This window comes from Anomaloglossus baeobatrachus, chromosome 4 (genome assembly GCF_048569485.1).
Source record: "Anomaloglossus baeobatrachus isolate aAnoBae1 chromosome 4, aAnoBae1.hap1, whole genome shotgun sequence".
NCBI classification, from domain to species: Eukaryota; Metazoa; Chordata; class Amphibia; order Anura; family Aromobatidae; genus Anomaloglossus; species Anomaloglossus baeobatrachus.
This window is the reverse complement of record NC_134356.1, coordinates 553158853-553179602: the sequence shown is the minus strand read 5'-3', so window position 1 is coordinate 553179602 and position 20750 is coordinate 553158853. Positions and strand designations below refer to the sequence as shown.

The window sequence follows — 20750 nt, the reverse complement described above, 5'->3', positions numbered from 1 at the left end:
GGAGAAGGTGGAGGCGGGCCTTCTTTTCCCGCTCTTGTATACACTCCACCCCCAGTCTCGCACATCAAATCGACCCAGCATAGGCGACTCTTCTTTTTTCCTGTACTGCCGCCCTCTTCACATGTTTTCAGCAACATCTTAGGGCCAGCACCTCCCCTCTTTGGACGGCGTACTCTGTACTTCTTTTTCTTCACCGGCCAGCTCAGGGTTCTTCTTTTGGCGCCAATCTTCCGCGCACCCACTGTGTTCGTGAAGACGGCGGCCATCTTAGCGCCATCTTGTGCCCGGTCCAACGCCTTAGGCACCACTTGTTCTTCCCAATATGGAATCGGGACCCTTCGCAGATAGTCCGGATCCTGCCGACTACGCCACATGTAACGGGGTGCCGGGGGTGCCTCGGGGGTTGTAGTCGTGGCCCCTTTTTCTATCAGGCTTACCCCCAGCTCCGCCGTCACTTTTGGGACAGGAGATTGCTTGGTGGGGCAGAGTGTGGTGGTACAGAAAACGCTGTCAGATGTATAAAGACTATGCAGACGAAGATCAGTTGAATCAGAAGGCACGTTTATTGCACACATCTTCACAACAGTGGCAGTAAGCTGATAGCGTCGTTTCACAACTCCTGATGGGGGAACACCTCTTCTTGTCGTCTCCTCTCGTGGGGATGTGCCCGGCTACTCTACTTCACCTGGGCTCCCACTCCGGCTACAGCAGACCTGACCCACTCAAACCTGTTTCACCATAGAGGACATGTTCTCTTTCTCTGTTCTTCGTACGCTGTTCAGCTAGCTCCCACACCCTGCCCCCACTGCTCCTTCTCTCCTGTCCTGGACTCGACTGCCTCCAACTCAACCTTTTTTTTCTACCACTCTCTCTCCCTCCCCCTTCTGCTGCCGGCTCCTCCTTTCTCCTGCACTGTTTCTATGGGGACAGCCGTCCCACCCCTTACAATTCCTACAGTTGAGCATGGCGATGGTTGATGATGCCTACAGTGAAGCATGGAAGTAGCTTGGTGAATCCTACAGTTAAACATGGGTGTGGTTGATGATGCCTTCAGTGAAGCATTGCAGTGGCTTGGTGATACCTACAGTGGAGCATGGCAGGGCTCAGTGATGTCTATAGTAAATCATGGCGGTGGCTCGGTGATGCTCTATTAAAGTGTCCTATTAAGTACTAAAAATGCTTGTCATAACAGGGGTGCATAATTCTAAGACTGAAATTATCAGTAAGTGTCATTTTGTGTAAAATCTGGAAAAAAAACTTATTATCCAAGTTTTATAGAGGTAAAATTGTTCTTGTGTGATTGATTTATTGCAGCAGCATAACGCTGGTATCTTTTGCTAACAATCCTACTGTGATATGGAGGTTGAATAACGTGTACTGCAATTGCATGCAGTATCTTTATCTGGATACTCTGTGCACATTAGCAATATGACATATTGAAGCTACATGGAGTTACATTTCCAAATATATCCAGAGAGTAAACCTATTTACCTCGTTCACTATTATAATGGTGTAGCTCAGCTTCCTCCTTCTCCTAGATACCTAACAGTAAAGAGAACAGAGTAGACTATTATTTTTGCCTTACAAAATATTGTACTCCTGGCAAAACCTAAGAACCTCTATGTGAGCAGGACCTTATTCTGTAATTCCTTGCTGTACCTTGGATAGTGTATTATCTCACATTATGACATCTTTTTGAATGCAGTTATTTCTCTATATGTGTAATTTAGATATTTTGCAGCTGAGGGATGAGCTTTTTCGTGTATTCACATGGTGTGCATAATGCCTTACTGTTACCGAGCGATAAAACATAACTGGTATTACCATTTTATTTACACTAAGGTGGATAATAATATATAATATCATACAAAACTGCTTTTACCCGGTAGATGTAGGATCTGAAAATGGACCACCTGTGATTTTACTGTGGCTAGACTTTGATCTCTACAGTGGCCAGGTTTGGCTGTTATTGTCACAGCATGGATCTAAACTATAGGGGTTCACCTAATTGGAGAGAACCGTTAGCTAATTGGTTACTCCACTGCTCACTCGCTCCCACGACCCTTGAAGGTCACCGTCAACATTGCTGGAAGTCAGTGGTGTCATCAAGGAGGTCAAAGGTGATTTTCAGCCTCCCAATTGGTTTGGATTATATCCAGACCTTGATTTCAGATGTATCGTCTTTAACTAGGTGAAAAATAGGGAAAATAAGAAAACTCTGAACAATTTGATATACTTTACCCAAAAAAACAGTGGAACAGTGGTGCTTTAAAAACTAATTGCAATTGTATCAGATTCACATTTAACTGGTCCATGCTTAAACAACATGACACGCCACTCATATTGTGCAGAGGCTTATGAAGATCAGTGGGGAGGGTTGTCATATCCATTTTCATGGCTTTGGCAATATTGCTACATGAAAGTAATATTACAAAAGCTACTGCTAAGCTTCTCTCAACTTTTCCACAAATGCTTTTGTGAGTTCTCCAAGCAGTAAGAGAAAATGCTTACACCCAGGAAAATGAGCACGCTGTGTAAGATGATACACAATATCTCTATACACTTCTTAATTCCCCCAGGCCCTTTCTTGAACAACTCCAAGTAGTCCCATCTCACCCACCCTGTCAGAATGCCGGGATTACTTCTGTGTCCATCATGACCCTGTGTCATCCACAATATTGTTTATTGCCAGGCTGGACTCAAACACAAGAGACGTCACCGGTAGAACTGAGTTTCCTGGTACGATCTGTGGGTTATTCAGTATTCCGGCAGGGTTCAGTGCGTCTCGTCTCAGCAGCTGTGGGCACATTTATGTCGTTTTCAGGCATATGCTTCAAAGTATTTACAGACCACCAGTAACGGATTTAATGGCTAAAGTCTCTGTAGGTGTAGGGATTTAATCTACAATCAGTATTGCTCTCCATGGACATGCATGCACGTTTACATGATACTGGGTGGATCAGAGCAATTTGCACTGGTGAGTCAGCTGCATGATATTCTTCTGAATAACTGCACAGCTTTTGATAAATTCCCTCGTTGAAGTTCTTGTGAAATTTTTAAGTTTTTTTTATCAAAAATTAACAATGCCAAATTGAATTTTTGCAGCGTAACACTTGTAGCTGCATTATTGAGCTTGATGGTGCCATAATATAGCCATAATAAATGCCGAGATGACAACTGGGCCCTAGCTCCTTGTGAGGACTAAAATATATATAGTGCTCATTACATATTATGGTAAAAATATGTTTAAAAGAACTAAAGCCCACTTTACACGTTGCAATTAGTTGTACAATCGCATTTGCGATGTGACACGCCCAGGTTGCATACGGGATCTTATGAGATTGCACGTAGGTCGTTCATTTGCTGTCACACGTGCGTTAGTAGTCTATGTTAAATTGGTCAATTTTGTGTGCGATCCTTTAGATCATGTGTTCTGTGACGTATGCATTGGGCACCTTTTTTTTTTTTTTTATTTATTGACTTGCCAAGCGTGTGTAATGTGTAGAGATGCGTTTTTACTATGTCATCTGCCATTCAGCTCTGCTACATGGCCGCTGACAGCAGACATAGACAGCCATGTAGCAGAGCTGAACGGCAAATGACAGCAGACACAGACAGAGCCGCACTGTCAGAATGAACTCGGGTGAACTTCACCCGACTTCACGGTCATGCTGCGGCTCTGTCTGTGTCGCGCCCTGATTAGCGGTCACCAGTGAAGGACTCACCGGTGACCGCTAATCTCCTAAGTTACTGAAGTTAGCAGCCCTCTCTCATACTCACCAATCCCCGATCCCCGGCACTGCACGGCGTTCACACTGCTCCGGCGGCTTTTACTGTTTTGAAAAAGCCGGCCGCCCATTAAACAATTTCGTATTCCCTGCTTTCCCAGCCCACCGGCGCCTATGATTGGTTACAGTGAGACACGCCCCCACTCTGAGTGACAGGTGTCACACTGCACCCAATCACAGCAGCCGGTGGGCGTGTCTATACTGTGCAGTGAAACAAATAATTAAATAATTTAAAAAAACGGCGTGCGGTCCCCCCCAATTTTAAAACCAGCCAGATAAAGCCATACGGCTGAAGGCTGGTATTCTCAGGATGGGGAGCTCCACGTTATGGGGAGCCCCCCAGCCTAACAATATCAGCCAACAGCCGCCCAGAATTGCCACATACATTATATGCGACAGTTCTGGGACTGTACCCGGCTCTTCCCGATTTGCCCTGGTGCGTTGGCAAATCGGGGTAATAAGGAGTTATTGGCAGCCCATAGCTGCCAATAAGTCCTAGATTAATCATGTCAGGCGTCTATGAGACACCCTCCATGATTAATCTGTAAATTACAGTAAATAAACACACACACCCGAAAAAATCCTTTATTCTAAATAAAAAACACAAACATATACCCTGGTTCACCACTTTAATCAGCCCCAAAAAGCCCTTTATGTCCGGCGTAATCCAGGATGCTCCAGCGTCGCTTCCAGCGCTGCTGCATGGAGGTGACCGGAGCTGCAGCAGACACAGCCGCTCCGGTCACCTCCACGCAGGTAATGAAGACAGCCGCGCGATCAGCTGCTGTCACTGAGGTTACCCGCTGTCACTGGATCCAGCGGTAGCCGCGGGTAACCTCAGTGACAGCTCAGCTGATCGCGCTACTCACCTCAGTTGCTGCGTGGAGGTGATAGGAGCGGCGGTGAGTAGCGCGATCAGCTGAGCTGTCACTGAGGTTACCCGCGGCCACCGCTGGATCCAGTGACAGTGGGTAACCTCAGTGACAGCAGCTGATCGCGCGGCTGTCTTCATTACCTGCGTGGAGGTGACCGGAGCGGCGGTGTCTTCTGCAGCTCCGGTCACCTCCATGCAGCAGCGCTGGAAGCGACGCTGGAGCATCCTGGATTACGCCGGACATGGAGGGCTTTTTGGGGCTGATTAAAGTGGTGAACCAGGGTATATGTTTGTGTTTTTTATTTCTAATAAAGGATTTTTTCGGGTGTGTGTGTTTATTTACTGTAATTTACAGATTAATCATGGAGGGTGTCTCATAGATGCCTGACATGATTAATCTAGGACTTATTGGCAGCTATGGGCTGCCAATAACTCCTTATTACCCCGATTTGCCAACGCACCAGGGCAAATCGGGAAGAGCCGGGTACAGTCCCAGAACTGTCGCATATAATGTATGCGGCAATTCTGGGCGGCTGTTGGCTGATATTGTTAGGCTGGGGGGCTCCCCATAACGTGGAGCTCCCCATCCTGAGAATACCAGCCTTCAGCCGTATAGCTTTGTCTAGCTGGTTTTAAAATTGGGGGGAACCGCACGCCGTTTTTTTTAATTATTTAATTATTTATTTCACTACACAGTATAGACACGCCCACCAGCTGCTGTGATTGGGTGCAGTGTGACACCTGTCACTCAGCGTGGGGGCGTGTCTCACTGTAACCAATCATAGACGCCGGTGGGCGGGGAAAGCAGGGAATACGAGATTGTTTAATGGGCGGCCGGCTTTTTCAAAACAGTAAAAGCCGCCGGAGCAGTGTGAACGCCGTGCAGCGCCGGGGATTGGGGATCGGTGAGTATATGAGAGAGGGGGATAGACTGACATGGACAGAGAGTGAGGGACAGAGATAGTGACCGACTGACAGAGATTAGTGAATGACAGACATTGTGAGGCGCTTCAGAACGCAGCTTTTCAGCTGCGCTCTGAAGCGGACCTTTTTTAAGCTGCGGTGCAGAGCGCACACCTGCGCACATAGCATCAGACACCAAAATTGTATGAGGGATGTCACACGTTACAATTGACTAGGTTCGTGCAACAAAACGCTCAATTCTAGAGAATGATACGATGTGTTTGCGATCAACGGTTTTGCGTTCAATCCTGATCGCACGTAGATGTCACACGCAGATACCTCACAAACGATGCCGGATGTGCGTCACTTACAACTTGACCCCAACGACGGATTGTGAGATATATTGAAGCGTGTGTAGCGGGACTAAGAGTCCTCAGTTGTTGATACCTTTTAGGGGTGCTTCTCACATAGCGAGATCGCTGCTGAGTCACAGGTTTTGTGATGTACCAGTGATCTCATCAGCGATCTCATTATGTGTGACACTAAGCAGCGACCTGGCCCCTGCTGTGAAATCGCTGATCGTTACACAGTGTTCTGGTTCATTTTTTGGTCGTCGGGCTCCCACAGGGCAGCACACATCTGTGTGTTTGACACTGTGTGACAGGTCCCAATAACCGCCGAGATCGTTATACAGGTCGCTACTGCGACCTCTATCATTACTCCGTCATTAGTAAGGTCTGACTGTGTGACATCTCACCAGAGACCTCCCAGTGACTTACCAGTAATCCTTACCAGGTCGTATCGTGGTTGGAATCGCTGCTACATCGTTTAGTGTGACGGTACCCTTAATGGCTAACTGAAAAGATGGTGATAAATAGCGAGCTTTCAAGACTACTCAGGTCTCTTCATCAGGCATGGTGATGAGACCTGAGTAGTCTTGAAAGCTTGCTATTTATTACCGTCTTTTCAGTTAGCCATTAAAAGGATAGTCCTCAGTTGTTTTAATTTTTTTTTTCTATTTATTTGCTAACACGGTACAAAAATATATTTTACCTGTAATATATAGAGGTTCATTTTTACTATTTTCCTGCCTGATCATGTCAAAAATAGTTTTCTTATACTTTTGAAGAAACCTTTGAGGGTCCCCTGACATGATGGCTTTAGGCCATGCCCAGCTCATGCTTGCAATAATGGTCAATACAAGGGTTAGAAATTACAGAAATTCAGTATTAGTGCCGTTTCAGCTGAGAAGCTATGAACAATCTAATGGTAGTGGCCAGACTATTGGGTCATGTTTAGAAAATAAATTCAGTTTTCTTTATATAGAAAGGGATAACTGACAGCATGACATTTTTTTTAGGCCGGATTCACATCACGTTTCGACTACCTGTTTGTTACTCCATCAGGTGGTGTATCTTAACCACCAACAAAAAACAGTATATGGATTTGTCCCAATGGAATCATAGCCGTCACAGAAAGACATGTAGCTTTGAGATTTTTTTTAAAAAATTATTGATAATTATTATTATCCCATGTGTCGATCAACTGGGTCAATAATAATTTTATACATTTACATGATATTTTTGTTTTATTCTTCTAAAAAAGCATATAAGCCTTTTTAGAAAGCATTGATGATTCCCACTGTGACCAGTTCCTGAGGTTGGCTGTTCCACAAATTAATAATCCTCATGGTATAAGTCTTCTCATCTATGGAGATTGATTATTTTGGCCCTCCATATGGATCGATTCACCTTATATCTTTTGTAGGGGTTTCGCAGGTAACAGCTTTTGAGCATATTTTTTGCATACTCTATACAGATACAGTGGAGAGGTCTGGAGTTAGAAATTGTGCAAGGAGATGCAGCTTCATTCATGGAAGTAGTGAGTGAGCTCTGCTGAATCAATCTCCTTCTTATCCATTGCATTAAAGTCACATGATTGCGATGTCACCTCACAATCCAGAGCCAGGAACTCAGATAGACTCTGTTGTGATACCACAGAAAGTCAGAGGATTCTCAGCCAGAGATGCTCAGGTCATAGAAGAATTTGGGAAAGCAAGATATATACTAAAGAGTTTATCAATGGCAGATAGCTGACATGATATGAACATAAAGTAGTGGTCAATCCCTTTAATGTACTTGTAAAAGTTTATATATTTTGTACTCCATTTGATGATTGACGCCTATGGCTCCTGGTCTGAATCCCATTTTTCGTGGGTTCAAATGGAACCTCAATGGAGTCACCAACATGTGGCCAAAATGGGAGATGAACATACTCAAAATAGACAATGTAGTGGTGTGTTCATGAAAAGATCAAGAACATATAGTTATTATTATTGTTATTATAAATTTGTGTTAGTTTTATTACAACCTTTAAAATTGATGATTGTGGTTATAAAATCCCAAAAGGGCTGTCAAGTTTACAAAACTCTTTTATCCTCTATTAGGAATCATGAGATAATAGACAACAGTCATGCCCCAATCGGGATCCTCATCTATTGGCCAAAGTAGAGAATTGGTAAGGAGCTTGGTGGGCAGTGGTTGCACAATGGCGCGGTGGTTAACACAGAAACACAGGGATCCTTGGTTCTAATCCCAACAAGGACAAAATCTACAAGGAGATTGTATGTTCTCCCTGTGTTTGCATGGGTTTCCTCCAGGTTCTCCAGTTTCTGCCCATACTCTAAAGGCATACTGATAAGTTATATAGATTGTGAGCCCCAACGCGGACAAGCACTGTGGAATTAATAAAGTAAGCAAAGTAAAATAAGGAGCATCTCTGCCTCCTGAAGACCTGCTCTGCCCTTCATTACACAGATAACTCATTTATTTGAATGTGAACATAAACAAATAGCCAGCTCACCGTAGTCCAAGTCTGGAGTATACCACGTAGTCCGCACGGAAATCCCAGGTAGGGAATGAGCAGAAACCAAGACAAGAATTAAATCCAGTGGATCTTAGGCTGGCAGGATTGGGTTAAAAAATATTTTTTATTCAGAAACCAGACATATGATCCAATGCGTTTTGACAGAAAAAATATTGGCAAGTCTTATTCATGGATCATCCATGAATAAGACTTAGCGATATTTTTTCTGTCGAAACCCGTTGGTCATATGTCTTGTTTCTGTCGGAGGCCATCTGTCATGAATTTTTAAAGTAAGAATAAAAAGGATTTTTTAACCCATTCCTGCCTTCCTGAGATCCGCTGGATTTAATTCTTCTCTTGCGTTTATTTGAATGGGCACAATGTAATGCTTAAGTTCTCCCGTGACGGAGCTGCAGAAAAATGTAACATTTACTGCCAGGTTTCATCACAGATAAGAGCTGATTGCTGGAGGCCACAGTGGGAGAGCACCTTTAAGATGAAGAATAATTATTTTAGATTAGATATTTAATTTCTGTTACCTTCACTTTTCCACAATGATAGATGTTACTTATGAATGTTGTCTTGAGAAGGGACAGTCCATGGGTCTCCAGCTCGTGTGGGATTAGTCCCATGTCAATAGCCTTAGAAATATCTATGGAGCTGTTCAGTTATGTACACCAGAATTATCTATTTTACGATTTTCCCAGCTGCTTCCATTGTAAAGAACAGGAGCAATAAAGTTCTTTTCGTGCCATATGTCTGACAGAATGATATCATTTTGAATGTTCTTGTAAATACAATAAGAGTCAGCAATAAAGCCTGTTTGTTTTTGAATAAATCGTTCCCTCGCTGAACATAGTCATTGTGGTACAAATGGCTTACTGGTGGATTTATGAAAACACACAGAGAAAAAAAATTCAACGCGGTATCAAAAACAAAGATGACTGATAAACCTATTTCCTATGTAGATATATTTCATTCATTTGTGGTGTGTCACGGTGACTAGTGCTGCGTCTGGTACAACATATCCATCACTTCAGCTAATACTGTTTATTTATAAAGATACAAAATATTCCTGCTGAGTGGAACAATGAGGTGGAAGCAATGATATACCAGAGAGGAAATGGATATGATGGCAAATCGTCCCAACGGTATACCAGATCCTGTCGGGAAAAATGCTGGACATTTCGCAAGCTTTGAAATCTTTCAGTTTATTCCTCATTCAGAATTCTAGAAAACTCTAGTATTTATGTCCAATAATAATATTGTAATGTTTTATTTGTTTATTTAAATATGTAATTAAACATTTCTTTTTTTCTTATTAGAGCGGCTACTGCAGGTCTGGTTTCAGAAATTCCCAGTGGTCAGATCTGCTGTTGAGGGAAGCCGCAGAAGGACACTTGGGGGCATACTTTGGAAATTCGGGCATGTACCTAGACCCATCACATAGTAATGTATAGTTTATATACAATAACATACATTTAATTCTCTATGGTTACTTATTATTTATGGTTACTTATTATCCATTTTGCAAAGAAAGGCTTTTATGGTCTTTTTAATCTAATTAAAGGGGTTGCCTCAAATAGCACTTCAGGCGCCCACCGCTCCCTGCCTCCCAGCTTCCAGCCTGCCAGGGGGTGTCCGCTCTTGATGAATTATAGTTTAATCAGTGTCATGATTGAAACAATGGTCCAAAGTGTACATCATCCAGGTCATGATCCATGCCTGTCTCGGCCGCCACTGAACCATTGCTGTTATCTTATCTCCAGTTTTATAGGTCAAGGGAGGGGTTAATTCTATTCTGTATCATTCCGGAGGACAGGCCACTATATCCTGGCACTGCTCCTCTGGGACAGCGCCAGTAATAGTTCCTGCTCTGCAGCATGTGTGCCTGGCTTCCGTGAGTTAATCTGATCTGTCCTGCCTCCCTGCTACCTAGTCCTGACCCACGCAGTTCTCTGTTCATCCGTCCAATGTTTCCTGACTCCCTGTTCCTGTCTGTAGTTGCTCCACCAGTCCTATCTGTCTGACCCCGGTCCTGACCTGTGTATCCTCCACCCCTGTACATTACTTTGAATCACCTTGGCTCCATCTTTCCATTCTGCTGTGTATGTGACATCGTGGCTTCTGACCCCTAGTGATCACCTGACTACAATTTGTTTACTCCTGTACAATTGACGAGACCTCCTGTTGCAGACCCAGCTTGCTGATAAGTCTATCACCCTCTTGTGGGTTATTTGCTATCTGCACTTTGGAGATCTTTCTCCAATCTGTCTCAGTGCCTCCACAAGCAAGCGTAACAATCCAATGCTGCAATCAGAGGCAGATTTACCTTGGCAGAATCAAAGGAGCCCATAAGTGCTATATCCAAGGAATGCGCATAGGTACTAGATCCAAGGAAAGCTTCAGAGCAGTGTTTCCAAGCTCTATGTAAAAAGGTACTCAAGAACTGTGCTTCTTGCTCAAAAGATTGGTCACCATTAGTGATGAGCAAGTGTACTCATCCCTGCTTGTTACAAGCACTAGGGTGCTCGGGTAGTCACAAAGCTTAGCAGAGTATCATTCAAGTATTCTTGAAACAACACCTACAACGCACAGGCTTGGTTCATTATATGGTGTGTGCAGGTACTCCATAGAGAGCCATTCACAGTCTGCCTACATTTTCTGATGTAGTGTGACAAAAAAAAACCTCCGCCCTCTTTCCTGCTGGAAATGCTCTGTTTATGGCTGGTTACATGTGGTCATAGACCCAAACAGGCCAATCATTGACCTTCCATAATGCTCATTACTCGCATTGAGCTAATCTGAGCATCTGATCAGCTCGAATTGAGTAATGAGCATTCCAGGATTTTAGTGCTCGCCCATCACTAGGCACCACTGATAGGTTACTGGCCACCGCTGCATTCTAAGTAAGGGGTATAAAAAAAAAATTTAGATTCTTGAGAACGAGGAATATTTGTAATAATAGGTAAATTGCAAAGCTCTTTGATTTTAACTATTTATGATGTTGAGAAAACCCTTTAATGTAGGGAGATTTATATGTGGCACATGATGACATAACATATAGGAAAGTTTTGGAAGTAGTGTCTCTCATATCTGCGCTGGGCCTCCTAATATCCATGATCTTTGTACCCCATGTCTAACAGGATCATGCTATTTAGCATATAGCCATAGCGCTTCTCTTTTCTAGTTTGCTTTGGTAAATAGTCTTTTTGCATTATGCAAAGAAAGATTTCTAGTGAATGACACCATCTGCTGCTGTATATCTCTCTGCTTAAAATAGTGAATATCTGAATTGTAATGTCATTGATCTGCGAATGAATAAAGGGTTTTACAATTAATGATAGAAGAATGAAATCCATAAAAATAATATTCTACGGTTTTGAAACCTTCTTATAAATATTATGTCATATGAAATCAAAGGTTATATCAATCGGATATTTTTGAGGGATACCTAAATTATCTAAGTGCGTATTCTGTATTTATCATTGTCAATGATAAGTACAAACACAGACTGATCCATCCTGCTTAATAAATATTCCCATTTTTCAGAGTTCTCCTTTAAAATCTGCTTACTAATTGTAAAGAAGAGAATATTCCCTTTTTGATTTCTTATGCCTCCCCATATATCAGAGGCCAAGATATGAGGATGAGTGACATGAGCCCCACATGCCCAAAACATCACTGCCCCAAGAAATAAATGCCTGGAAGAAGCCAAGAGATCGCTGGTAGATTTTACTACCAATAAATGCAGAACCACTGGAAGCTTTCCTATTATCCCTTGTGCTGGGATTTAGAAGAGATAAATATATTCAAATGGAATTGAATTTACTCTAATTTTACAAAAACAGTATTTGCCAAAATGTGGATTTTTTTGCTATTTGATTTCACACAGATTCCCAAAACTTTTTCTGAATCTTAAAAAACATCAAAAGGTAAAAAAAACCCACAAAATAAAAATCCTCGTATTCACCCTATTGCTTACCACTGCGACCCCTCTTCTCCTCATGCACTGGAAAGAGTGAGAAGTGCTCCATGAGTGGAAAAACCGGATGTTAAAGAGAACCTGTCACCAGATTTGTCCCCTATAATCTGCGGCCACCACCAGTAAGATCTTATATAAAGTATTCCAGAATACTGTATACAAGTGCCCAGGCCGTATAACATAAAAAACCAGCTTTTATTATACTATCAACTACGACTTCCATCTTCATGCGATTTCCATCCTCCTTCCCTACCCCTTATGGATGATGCATCTTATGTCATCCACACAGAGTCCTCGATTGCGCTCCTGCACACTTGTACTTCTCTGCCCTGCTGATTGCAGATCAGTGTGTTTGTAGTGCGATCTCTGACCTTCACTGTTCCTGCACATTACAGTACTTTGCTCTGCCCACAATGGAGGACTCTGTGTGGATGATGTAGGACGTGTCATCCCCATGGAGCAGGGAAGGAGGATGGTGATTGCAAGGAAAGAGGAGGCGCCGGACCGAGACCAGCAACACCCATTGGACAATTACCGCTCCACTGGTAAGTATAATAAAAGCTGTTTTTTATGTTATACAGATCGGCCTGGGCTCTTATACATGGTATTTTAGAACGATGTATATAAGGGTTCACTGGTGGTGGCCGCAGCTTATAGGGGACGAATCTGTGGCAGGTTCCGTTTAAGGATAGAATATAATAATTAGTTAGGCTCACTTGAGTCAGTTGTGTACACCATACACAAACAATGGTAAATACATGTTAAACCACCATGTGCATAATCTGTTCCAACCAGGAACCTGTGGTGTCCATGCACTTGGGTTAGAGGGATGCAGAAAATTGTTTCCAGAAAGAAAAAATACTGTCTGAAAGGGCACTGCACAAAAATGATGGATCTTCATGAAAAAATCTCCATTGAGAATAAATATTATTTTTTCATTAAAAGCTAGGCTACGCGTTTCGAAGACGGTCTGTCCCCTTCCTCAGGCCATATGCAAATGAATGAATCCATAAAAATTTTCTGCCACTGCTCCTCATGTCACCCATACAGTCCTTGTTGTATTTTCTTATTGTCACCGCTGGCACTGAAATTCCCATGCCTCTGTGCATCATGTGCAAGAACATGGCGCCTGTGGACTTCACCACGAACAGCAGCAATAAGATGATATCACAAAGACTGAACAGGTGACTGTGAGAAGCAGATGGGCCGGGGAGGTTTGCGGTAACGTGAGTATAAAGATTTTTTTTGCATATTACATTTATTATGCCTGCAGTGAGACCCCAGAAAATAATAAGGGATGTTAAATTTGCAGAGTTTAACTTCTTGGCAAATCACAGTTTGCAGGAAAATCCACGCAAACAGGCAAATTAGAATTTTTCCTGATCAACTAATGTCTAGTGTGTATGAGAACCCTCCCTAAGATGTGCATCTCTGCTATATACCACTATTATAAATGGTAAAAAGTAAGTGGGGTCTCTGTTGCACATTTTGCATAGAGCCCCAACAGCTGAGAAATCTTTTTTTCATTCTTTTTACTTTTAGTGATTTCATAAGGTTCTATATTTTCTCCAGATTCTATGCTGTGGAACCACAGCATGGGCTGGCAATGGCATAGGGGCAGCATTCTCTGGGTCAGTAGTATAGCTGTACCATACAGCAGTGTGCATGAGCCCTAAGGATTTCCATACACATTGTTAGATGTAAATTATGTCTCCTGACTCCCCCTATATATATGTATGCTCAAATCAGACAAGTGTGCATGTGTTCTGCTTTAGGAATGGAGAATCAGCTGCTACTATGTAGGAAGTTGCAGACGCCGGGCCGTGGGGGCTCCACAATCCTTCGCCAGAAAGAGTCCATGCATGTGGATCAGTTCCACATGACCCTGTGCTACGATGGCAACCACCGAACGTCACGTGATCACTCACGTGACTTCCGATGGGGGCGGCGGTAAGTAGAAAACATGGCCGCGTGCATATAGATCTCGCTGCCAGACTTTGGCCGCGAGATCTAAGGGGTTAATGTTCCGGGTGGAATGCGATTCCACTCGGAACATGTAGGCACACATGTCAGCTGTTGAAAACAGCTGATATGTGTGCCGATCCACGCCACCTGCCCGCGACAGGGGGCGGGGCTTACCGGGACACGATCCATGACGGAAAGTTCCGTCCATGGTCGTGAAGGGGTTAATTTGCTGCTTTGGCATAGTGGTCTGGTGATTTTGGGGAACCACCGGCAATGGAATGTTGGGTCCCGGGTTTGGTATTTACCCCTTCCCCCTCCCCATTTTTTACATTGGCGCTCCCGAGCTAGTGGTTGCGGTTGGGAGTAAGTTTGGTTCAAGGGGAAGGTAATGCTAGTAAGGCACTAGTCTATCTCCAAATTTATAAGCTTTGAGGACCCCAACCCTATCAATGTTTATTCTATGTATATATGTCAGATAAAGGATGCTGTAGCTATTTCATCCAACTTGATTGTCTGTGTTTTATTTCATAGCCATTAGGGTTTATGGGGTTAGGTAAAAAGGTATGTTGGTGGTCACCGGAACTTGACTATACCAATGTCATAAATATGCTAAGTGTACGATGCCTCCTGATGTCCATATGTCCCAGGATATAACAGTATATAGTCAGATAAGGCAGAGGCCACATGGGGATTAGTGCAATCCTCGCATGACACTCGGCTCACGCTCACAGCACAGGGTCATGTCACTGTGATCCGATTGTGCGATCATACCACAGCTGCAGAGGGGCATCCGACGCTAACGGGGGGGCGGTGCTGCGGATGGGAGGGCCGGTGTTGCGGAGAGGAGGGAGGGATTTATCTCCCCATCTCCTCCGCTGCCGGCTGCTGCGAGAATCGCACTGCTCTCGTGTTACACCGGTGTAATGCGAGAGCAATGCGATGTTTCTCTCGCCCCATAGACTTGCATGGGTGCGAACAGGATCGCATTCCACACGCAGCATGCTGCGACTGTTTTCCAGGTCCGATTAGGGCTGAGAAAACAATTGCTCATGGGAGCGGGCACAAACAGTAATATTGGTCCGAGTGGAATGCAATTTTTTATCGCATTCCACTTTCAGCATTTTTCTCGCCGTGTGTCCTAGGCCTTAGGGGTACTTTGCACGTTGCGACATCACTACTGCGATATCGTCGGGGTCAAATCGAAAGTGACGCACATCCGGCGCTGGTAACGACGTCGCAACGTGTAAAGCCTAGATGTGCCGATAAACAATCGCAAAAGCGTCATAAATCGGTGATCAGTGTAGCGTCGGACATTTTCATAATGTCGCACCAATAGGAGATACAATGTTGTTCCTCGTTCCTGCGACAGCACACGTCGCTATGTGTGAAGCTGCAGGAGCGAGGAACATCTCCTTACCTGCCTCCACCGGCTATGCGGAAGGAAGAAGGTGGGCGGGATGTTTACGTCCCGCTCATCTCCGCCCCTCCGCTTCTATTGGCCGTTTGCCATGTGAGGTCGCTGTGACCTTAGGAAGGAGGCGGGTCGCCGGCCAGAGCGACGTTGCAGGGCAGGTAAGTGCGTGTGAAGCTGCCGTAGCAATAATGTTCGCTACGGCAGCTATCACAAGATATCGCATGTGCGACGGGGGCGGGTACTATCGCGCTCGGCATCGCTACCATCGGCTAGCGATGTTGCAGCGTGCAAAGTACCCCTTACCCTTTAAGTCTACTGATATCATTGCCCAATCTGCACCACTGACCGGTCACAATTGGCGTTGCACATTATTTGCTCCCTATTAGAGAACTTACATTCACTTTCTTACAAGTCTTTAATTTTAAAAACATTCCAAGCAATGTAATAAATGTAGAGGAAACATTGATGCCGAACTGAAGACAAACGATTATTATCCAGGCAGGTTGTTACAGTTACCAGATGTTTTCCATGTTTTACAATATCATTGTACAATCGTTTTATTTTTCATCTGAAAACAAATCGTAAAAAGTCATTTTGCAATAAGTGAGCCCCGGTTCTGTTAACCATTCCTTCACCACTTAAAAGGCGTCTCCTACTGACAGAGTTAATCCAGCTGGAGATGTTGTTGCAGACCCCTGTGTGTGCGAATCCTTTGCTGCCTGGCAGGATAGCCGGTATCGTACAAGCGGACAAGCAGAGGAGACATGGTTAACAACACTAGAACCATTTGATTGTTGTGTCCCTGAAAGAGACATCCAGGAAGTGCCTGAACTTCATGTTGTGATCTTTGATATGACAGGAGCAATGAGCGCAGTTAGCAGGCCAGGAAACAAGTGGTTTGGAGGAAAGGGACATGACACAGAGTGGAAGCCAAATGTTTTCATAGCAGTGTAACAGGAACTAGCAGCAAAGGGCTCACAGCCTCCTGCCGCCAGCTTCACAAACTGTAGACAATAGCAATAACTCTTAGACCTCACAATGAGTCCACTGTACTGTGTAATACGGAGCTGTCCAATTACAAATACATTTACAGGCAGCGGGTGCGGAAGAACGCACATCTTCATGGAGTTATTTCAATACTCGAATGGGCACTGCGAAACAAATGATAATAAAATTAATAATACTTTCAGTAGATAAAATGTAAAGTAGATGAAATAATAAATGGAAACATGGCATTTTCACTTGTAATGCTATAGAAAGTCATTCAATTTTGCTCACGTGTGAATCAGTTTAGTATTACCATAAAATATAGTAATGTTTTGGGTTTTTTTTTAAAAAAAAATTAGGTGACACACCAATATAGAAAAAGGGGTGCAGCTTTAGATAATACAGTGGGTAAGGGAATAACAGTGTATCTGTATAGTTATATAGTTTTTAACCTAAAGAGAGGCATTCGTTTGGTAGGGACCCAACAAAAAGAGGTCACCTTGCCATTGGCTGTTGGGCTCACATAAATCTGGCCATTTGTGTGTGCTAAGTATCTCAATTTTTGCATGTTTTTCACAGCAGTAATGCATGTCTATATTCCCATATTCATTGTTCCACATATCTTAGCACTGCAGTTTGCAACTGTTTCCTTTTTGTTACTATGTTTCATGTTCAGTTTGCACCTGTTCACATTAGCAAAGAAGCATGTGCCATCAGTCTTGCTCTTAAATTACAGGGTTATGCCTTCTGATTGAGCACTCCTGCTTTTCAGCTTTAAGCTATTTTAATTCTTCATTTGCAGGTTCCTATCCGCCCATAAATTGTAGGTTTTTGTAACTCAAAGAGATGCGTTAATTTGGTAGGGACCCTACAAAAAGAAGGTTACCTTGTCGCTGGCTGTTGGGCTCACATCAAACTGGCCATTTTTGCATATTAAGTATCTTAGTTTTTGCATGTTTTCCATAGCAGTAATGCATGTCTATATTCCCATATACATTGTTACATATATCTTAGCACTACAGAGTGTAATTGTCTCCTTTTTGTTACTATGTTTCATGTTTAGTTTGCACCTGTTCACATTAGAGAGGTAGGATGTGCCATCAGTCTTTCTCTTAGTATATAGTTATATAATTATGAATATTATCCCTATCCTGGGTGGAAAATGGTGGCAAATCAAATCTCAAGGTGTTCAAATCTGCATGAAACCATGAGTTCAGGAAATTTGACTCAAACTTGATTTGCTAATCTCTACTGTAGTTGCATTGCACTCGTACTGTGAAGAAGTTGTCCCCAGTGTTTATTACATTGATAACCATATTCAGCTTTAAGAAAGGATCATGAGCCACATATAGGGCCTCCCAAATAGTGATGTCTAGCTCCCGCCTCTACCCAATTCCACAGTAGTGACACCCAAAGTCTTCATTACCAGTACAATATCATCCAAAACTTCCATAGAGAAATCACATTGAAGTAACATACTAACGTCTAGGAGTTTCTACTTTACTCCCATTTAGTATTCTCTCATTAAAGGGGTTGTCCACTACTTGCACAGCTCCTTCTCATTCCCATGTGCGCCCCCTTAAAAATAAAAATGCCTATGCTCACCTCCGGTGCCAGCATAATTTCAGCAATGTCGGAACTCATATTCCTGGGGTCCATGAGACAATGTTATGACACCCCAGGCCCACAACAAATCAGCGCTGGCTATCTTCTCCCTGCCTTTGGAGACACAAGTAATTAACAGGAAGTGAGTGGCAGCCACAGCGCTTACTTAATTACTTAAAGGGAATCTGTTACCAGGATTTTGCTACGCCTTCTGAGAGCAGCATAACATGGGGGCATTGATGTGTCACTTATTGACTACTTGCTGTCATTTTAATAAAATCACTGTTTTCTCTTCAGCAGTTCTATCAGTTATTTGGCTGTGGAGCTCTATTACCATGCCCACACCACTAACTGGCAGGTTTGTGTCCATGTGTAGTGTATATAGAAAGCAGCCAATCATTAGTGGGGGCAGGGTCATGCATATGCTGGACTACCAGGCAAGACGCCAAGTAGGCCTCTAATGATAATCTACTGCTGATTAAACAGTGATTATATAAAAACTACACTAAGCAGCCCAGTAAGGGACATATTGTTGGAATCAGAGTCTGTCTCTACATCGTATTGCTGTCAGATTAGGTGATAAAAACCTAGTGACAGATTCCCAAAGGCAGGAGAGAGAAGCCAGCGGTGATTGGATGCAAGGTTCGCATGTCATAATAATGTCACGGGGGCACAGGGAACATGGTTCCAGCATCGCTGGAACCGCACCAGCACCAGAGATGAGTATAGACTTTTTAATTTTTATGAGGGTGTCCATGGGGAATGAGAAGGGGTTGTCCAAGTAGTGGACAACCCCTTTAGAGCGCCCACCAAGCTATTGCTTCTAGTCTCAAGCTCTCCCTTAACTGGCAGTATTATCCTCTCTTCATCTTACTATTTATCTCTGTACCCCCAAGTCCATTATATGGACATCCAGATCTGCTCTTCTGTGTGTAGCTACTTTCAAAAATCACCATTGGCAGACTTGCTCTTCATAGCTGTATGGTAAACCTGGTGCTAATGCACTGAGCTGGCAGACAAGTGCGAGCCATATATCATAGACTCATGAGCCACCTGTGGCTTCTGGGCCACAAGGTGGGGACTGCTGCTGTGGAGTTACAAGTTCAACTTCAAGTTTCAGTCTTTATAGCTTTATTTGGAAACAAATTTCATTTTTCCAAAGAAAAACAAGAATAGGAAAGGCTTACGAATACTCAAAAAGAGAACTCAAACTTAAAGTTCATGGAGGGTTTCAAAATGAATAGGGTGGTTATCAGGGTCTGTATTCCACTGTTTCAGTCTAATGAAAGGTATGCATTTTGTTGCTTGTTATTGCTGCAAAAATGGTTTACTTGTTAATGTAGTGCCTCTGAACCCATAAGGACACTACAAAGTACTGCATCCTGCCAAAGATGCAGGGCCTACCACAGGGACCTGGAAGACCAGTGCCGGTAACAGCAAAACACATTATTATCCCAGTTTTCCCCCATCCCCACAGACTGGTGACAGACTAGAGTTAGACCCACTGGATGGCCACTCAGGCGTGGAGTCGATTCAGTCCACTAGACAATGATCAGGCGGGAGGAGACAAACAGACAGCGTTAGTAAGTGGAAGTGAGAGGAGACGGAGGCAACTGCGCTGACACGGGAGTGTTACAGTGACCTGAAGTCCTAGGTGTGTGGTTGCCGGAGGAATACGGCGAAGTACTCCCGGAACCTTAGAACCAATGGGTTCCTAGGTCAGGAAAACGCTCGAGGCAGACCTGATAAAAATCTGCACAGTGAGGGGACCATCCAGGACCTCACTGACCTTAGAAGTCCGGGGGCACTAGCAGTAACGGGAGAACCAGGGACCGGAACGGAAACACCGATCTTACAGGGTTCACACTGCCCACCCTACAGACCAGAGACTGAGAGACAAACAGGAGGGGACCCAAAGACACTTCAAACCACAGGGACCCACCAACTTGAGAAAGGTGCAGGGGAAAGAAGCCACCAGGTCACCAACCGGCACTGGGACTAAGGGAACCAGGGGTGAATACCAGCCTTCCTCCAGGTACCAGTTACCATCTACTGTGAGTAAAGAGAACAAGTTAAACAGTAACACCTCGTGTGGCCTACCCATCTTTCCGCGCCTAACTCCATCACCTAACCCCCTGGGCCTCTGGCCCTACTGACGGAGGGCCCAACATCCAGGATGCCATCACATCAGCCCCAGCGGAGAGACTGTGCAGCAGTGGTTCCATCACCATAACTGCAACCCATAAGTGGCGTCACGACATAAACTTTATTGAACATTCCCTTGAATATAAACCCCTTTTTAAAGCAACACAGGGTCACTGAACCAGGCAAAGGCCACACAGTGACACATCGAAGTAGTACACT

The 20750-nt window shown here is 43.8% G+C and overlaps 1 long non-coding RNA gene across 1 annotated transcript in view; it reads left to right on the top strand.

Moving 5' to 3' along the window:
• The first annotated feature begins 2778 nt into the window (after nt 1-2778).
• Nucleotides 2779-20750, top strand: part of LOC142301807 (uncharacterized) — a 240757-nt gene continuing 222785 nt past the window's right edge. The window contains exon 1 of the long non-coding RNA XR_012752888.1: nt 2779-2977. This is a non-coding gene — a long non-coding RNA (uncharacterized LOC142301807). The remainder of the gene's footprint in view (nt 2978-20750) is intronic.